This window comes from Bos taurus, chromosome 3 (genome assembly GCF_002263795.3).
Source record: "Bos taurus isolate L1 Dominette 01449 registration number 42190680 breed Hereford chromosome 3, ARS-UCD2.0, whole genome shotgun sequence".
NCBI lineage: Eukaryota > Metazoa > Chordata > Mammalia > Artiodactyla > Bovidae > Bos > Bos taurus.
In genome coordinates, this window is record NC_037330.1 from 44,011,558 (window position 1) to 44,017,927 (window position 6,370).

Consider the following 6,370-nt stretch of genomic DNA (forward strand, 5'->3'; position numbering starts at 1 on the left):
GACGGCATCACTGACTCGATGGACGAGTCTGAGTGAACTCTGGGAGTTGGTGATGGACAGGGAGGCCTGGCGTGCTGCGATTCATGGGGTCGCAAAGAGTTGGACATGACTGAGCGACTGATCTGATCTGATCTGATCTGATACTAATCATCATGCACTTTATAAATAAGATCACCAGTTTGGGTGTCAGAAATACAAATGTAGAAAGAAGCAGACAGATTGAATCCTGGAATCAGAAAATACGACTTTTATTGAAGATGGTAGCTTTCAGTGGTATAGTTACTCTTTAACCTGAAAATTTTCAGCAACTAACATTAATAAGACCTTAGGCACTGTCTCACAAGTTATCACAGCATATGAATAGCTGTTTATCTGATGACAATACTCCTTTATGGTTAGCATTTATGTGAGTGAATTATATCTCTTGAAACAGGTAAATCTCATTGCTTTGTATTTCACTTTGGTGAAAAAAAAATGTTCTTCCTCTCCTGGATTTCATATCTGTCCTCCTAACACGGGAGAAGCCTATATTTCTTTTTGGATTTCTCAATATGCTGCTGTTTTTTCATGAAGAGCTATAAAATTAAAAAAACAAATGATGAAAAATGTTTGAGTGTTAAAGACCACAGGAGACATTTTTGCATTCAATTAACATCCAGATGATGCAATCACATGGACTTTTCTGTGTAATTTTCATGTTGAAGAGTTTACTCAAGCTGATTAGAGAGGATTTTATATAAAAGTTGGAGGGCTTTCATAACAAAGCATTTTATTTTGAATAACACCTTAAGAGCATTCATTAGCAGTACTGATCTCTCAAATGTTTCTTTAACTCAAAGATTTCTGACAAATAGGAAAATCAAACCTTTTTAAAACCCAAGTGGACAATAATCTCCTTATTGCAGCATTGTGTTCACAATTCTTTTATCTCATGAATTGCATGTAAAGAAATTCCCTCCGCAGTAACAATATGTACTCATGGCTTCCTTATTATTGTGTAGGGAATAAATTTAAAATGAATACTGTTTCTATAAAGATGCATTTATTTGTTATAAAAATACAAATGAACAGGGCATTTTGAAGTTATTTGGAAGTTCAGGAATGTGTGACTAGAAACAGGTCAGTAGATAAAATCTCTCTTTTTAGTAGATTTCAGATGCTGGCAATTCATAAACACATATCAAGCCAAGCCCATTATAATTTTGGACCCCAGATGGAAGTTGTTTATGAACAACTAGAGAGCATCCAGTTATTTATAGTACAGAAAATCACTAACACTTGAAAAACAAAAAAGCAATTACTGTATGTCTAACCACGTAATGACCATGTTAGAAAGAAGAATCACAAATTTAGCTTCTTCATTCTTGAATCAAAAGCTGGATTGTAGAGATTTTGGCTGTGTTTGGAAAATTATAGAAAAATAACACTTTCAGAATTATAACACAAAAGATAATTAAGCTGCTACCATTATTCTCTAGAACAATAAAGTTCTATTTTGAGAAAGATATAAAAGTCATCAGAGAAATATTAAAATAAAATTAATTAGAAGACAAAACACTCTTCTCTGTTTCTATCTCTCCTTCAATGGCAGATACCTTCATACAGCCTCCCTTTATTTTCAATTTTCCTTTTTCTTCAGTCAAAATTTCCCTCTTTTTAATATTTTTCATTTTTCCTTATACATTCTTTTTAGTTAGCATATGATCTTCCACTATACTTTCTCTCACTTTCTTCTTTTTTTTGTATTTTTTTTCTATTTTCTTTGTTTGTGTCTACAGAAGTACACCATTGGAAGTATTGAAGAGGAAGACATTTTTCCTCTGCCCTTCTAAGTTCTTCTGGTTGCTCTAAGAATTAAACTGACATGATACAGATTAACAGAAAAAAATCAAACGAAAGCTTAGGGGACTTCCCTGGTGATCCAGTGAAGACTTCACCTTCCAATGCAGGGGTTGCTGGTGGATCCCTGGTCAGTAAGCTAAGATCCCACATGCCTCGTGGCCAAAAAAGCCAAAACATAAAACAGAAGCAATATTGTAACAAATTCAATAAAGACTTTAAAAATGGTCCACATCAAAAAACAAAAATCTTGGGGAAAAAATGTTTAATAACGTGTATACATGGGAGAGACCCCGGAAAACTGAGTAACTTGCCAAAGAGCAGAAATCCTTACCTTAAATATCATCTTCAGCTACTGAGGAGGTTAGGAGTAGTGGTTTGGAACTTCAGAGGAGAAGATAATTCACATTGAGATGGAAAAACAAATGTTTGGTAAATAAATGTTTGCTGGGCCCTGCAGAGACAATGGGACAGAGAGAGGACTCTGATGTCTAGACTCTACTGAATGTTCCCTGACAACCAAGCCCAGATTCTTTACTTACATCTGACGGTAATAGCTCTATTCTTGCAACAAGTCCTTTACCTAAATTCTTTTAGGCATTTAAGGAGGAGGTAGCAAGAAAAACTTCCTGAGCCTTTTGCTTCTTAAAAATAATAGCCTGAATTTATTTTCATGCCAAAGAGATGCAGTTTGCAGCGAAAAAACTTTTGGAAACTTTTGGAAGAATTTTTTTTGTTCAAAAGATGGAAGGTCTTTCTAAATCTGAGCATTATCTACAATGGACACAACAACTTGTTAAACAGTGACTCCTCACTTTAAATGATCTATCAGAAGACGGTGGAGAGCTACTTATGAAAAGTTGTAGTGAAATCTTATATCAAATAGGAGATTGAATTAAATGCCCTCTAACATCTATTTCTGCTTTATTGACTATGCCAAAGCCTTTGACTGTATGGATCACAATAAACTGTGGAAAATTCTGAAAGAGATGGGAATACCAGAGCACCTGTCCTGCCTCTTGAGAAACCTATATGCAGGTCAGGAAGCAACAGTTAGAACTGGACATGGAACAACAGACTGGTTCCAAATAGGAAAAGGAGCACATCAAGGCTGTATATTGTCACCCTGCTTATTTAACTTCTATGCAGAGTATATCATGAGAAACGCTGGGCTGGAAGAAGCACAAGCTGGAATCAAGATTTCCAGGAGAAATATCAATAACCTCAGATATGCAGATGACACCACCCTTATGGCAGAAAGTGAAGAGGAACTCAAAAGCCTCTTGATGAAAGTGAAAGTGGAGAGTGAAAAAGTTGGCTTAAAGTTCAACATTCAGAAAACGTAGATCATTGCATCTGGTCCCATCACTTCATGGGAAATAGATGGGGAAACAGTTGAAATAATGTCAGACTTTATTTTTTTGGGCTCCAAAATCACAGCAGACGGTGACTGCAGCCATGAAATTAAAAGACGCTTACTCCTTGGAAGAAAAGTTATGGCCAACCTAAATAGCATATTGAAAAGCAGAGACATTACTTTGCCAACAAAGGTCCATCTAGTCAAGGCTATGGTTTTTCCTGTAGTCGTGTATGGATGTGAGAGCTGGACTGTGAAGAAAGCTGAGTGCCGAAGAATTGATGCTTTTGAACTGTGGTGTTGGAGAAAACTCTTGAGAGTCCCTTGGACTGCAAGGAGATCCAACCAGTCCATTCTGAAGGAGATCAGCCTTGGGATTTCTTTGGAAGGAATGATGCTAAAGCTGAAACTCCAGTACTTTGGCCACCTCATGCGAAGAGTTGACTGATGCTGGGAGGGATTGGGGGCAGGAGGAGAAGGGGATGACAGAGGATGAGATGGCTGGATGGCATCACTGACTCAATGGACATGAGTCTGAGTGAACTCTGGGAGTTGGTGATGGACAGAGAGGCCTGGCATGATGCGATTCATGGGGTCACAAAGAGTCGGACACGACTGAGTGACTGAACTGAAATTCCCTTTCAGTCTTCCCTCGTGACTCAGTGGTAAAGAATCTGCCTGCCAATGCAAAAAAACATGAGTTTGATCCCTGGGTTGGGAAGAACCCCTGGAGAAGAAATGGCAACCTTCTCCCGTATTCTTGCCTGGGAAATCTCATGGACAGAGGAGCCTGGTGGGCTATATACATACAGTCCATGGGGTCGCAGAAGAGTTGGACACAACTTAGCAACTAAACAACAACAAAATTCCCTTTCAGCCCTTGAATAATATGTTCTGATAATTCTTCCCTTGGCCAAAGCAGGTCAGGGTACTTCCTATGATGATGTACCACTTGGCAGTGTTCACAGAGATAAATGCTCTTGCATGTCTGTTTTTTTCCCGTTTGGGAAAATCTTCCTCTGAGATTCCTGAACAAGCGCTTGATTATGTTTAGATCAACTCAGTTCCGTTTTCTTACTGTTTTGCTTTTCCATTTGATCATCCTCTTTGTTCTTTCCCTTGCTTTATTCTTTTTCTTGCCATGTGCCCATCTCTCTTGCTTCCTTTTTTTTCTCCTCACTCTGTTCTCTTTTTCATTTTTTTTTCTTTGTTCTTTGTCTCAGTCTTTTTGCATTCCTATTCTTGCCCAGGAAAGGCTTGCTTTAGGCTGTGGCATTCAGTCCCAAGGCTCAAAAGCAACTAGTCATGATAGAAGGAAAGAAGATACTCTCTGGCCTCTTTCAGAAATGAAATTGACTTCTCAAGCCTCCCTCCCTCTCTCTACCTGTCCCTTTCCCCCTTTAAATATTGATGATATCACACTAGCAGCCTGCTAATGTAACTGTGGTTGGCACTCTGCAGAGGCAAGGGGAGCTGTATGTACAGTCGCAGGTAAGAGACTTTAGCCATCTTTTTCTTCTGTTACTTGTTCTTCCAGCCCTGTGCTGCAGGTTTGCCAAGGGTAAAAAAACCCATGCGCCTGTCAGTAGATTTGCTGCCCAGGGAGAAGTTCTACTTCTCGCCTGAGCTGTAACATTTTCTGATGCTTATCAGCAGATGCACAGGCTACTATGGCAGCAGGAAGAAAGGTCAGGCCTTGTCCATCAGGAGGGGCAGCCAAGATTCTAGGTACTGTACTGATGTGATGCTTCTGTGTAGAGAAAGAAAACACATTTGGTGTAGGGTCCCCTGCTTCTAAATGTTACTTATGCAACCACATCCTGATGAACTAAATCTGTGGCTGCCTTTCTCACTGGTTTGATGGTGCCCAGAATAAGGGCAGTGTATTTTCTGGATTTTCAATGCCGCACCATCAGGTCCTAGAGAATTATGAAACAGCTGAGTGCTTAAATGCGTACCACTTAATTATGTGCCACATGTAATTTCAGAACAGTTCTATTTATAGTGGAACTTTATTTTTAAAAAGCTTATATTTCAGAGTGGGAGGTGATGCAAATCATTTTAGGCCCAGTAATGAGGCTTAAAATGTGACTCAACGGAGCTGTAAAATTGGCCAGCGCTTCAAATGGGTCACATTCAGATCAAGATGGCACGGAGGACATTAATGGCATAACAACAAGCTTGGGATTTGAAAATGTGGTACTCTTCTTGGTCTGTGTATGTGTGTGTGTGTCTGTGTGCCATTTCACGGTGTTTGTATTTCACAGAAAGGTAGTTATTTATTAGTAGTAAAAATAAGGAAGTCAAAAGAAATTCAGGACATCTGATAGAAACTCAAAATTTATGGAAATATCACACAAGATCGTGTGTGCATGTGTGCTCCATCATGTCTGACTCTTTGCGACCCCATGAACTGTAGCCCACCAGGCTCCTCTGTCCATGAAATTTTCCAGGCAAGAATACTGGAGTGGGTTGCCATTTCCTACTCCAGGGGAGCTTCCAACCCAGGGATCGAACCCATGTCTCCTACATTAGCAAGCAGATTCTTTACCATTGAACCACCTTGGAAGCCCCATCAAACAAGGTCAGATTGAGTCAACGGATATCCAGGGTGCAGTTCCACAAGGGAAGGACAGAAGTGAGACAGGCCAGGGCAGGAGCAGCAAAGCCCAGAGAGCTGAAGTGCTTAGAGGAGGGGCTTGTCTGAGTTGTCGTTCATGACACAGCAGCCAGGGGAGAGAGGAGATCCTGATCCTTCTTCTCCACTAAGGCCAAAGTGTGTGTGTATGTGCCTGTGTGTTTGTGTGTGTGTGTGTGTGTGTGTGTATGTGTGTGTTGTAGGGAAACATGACTGCTGGCTTATTAGACGGCTCCTAATCTCTTGTAGGCACAGTGACCTAGCTTCTCTGCTTTGATGTGGTGTGGAGAGTGATCAAAACGCAATTTCTTTTTTTTTTCCCCTCCACTAAATGAAGACAAGAATGATAGAAGCTTGCAAATAATTTGGTGGGGGTGGGGGGCGGTGGGTAGAAGGGCACCAGAAAGTACATGGGCCTGGTCTAAAAGTGTTGACTAATGAAGCACTGTCCCTCTTTCCCCTTCTGTGTCCCCTCCTGCCCTGCCCTCTGCCCATGGAGACTGATCTGTCTTCAGCAACTCAGCTAGAAATGCAGA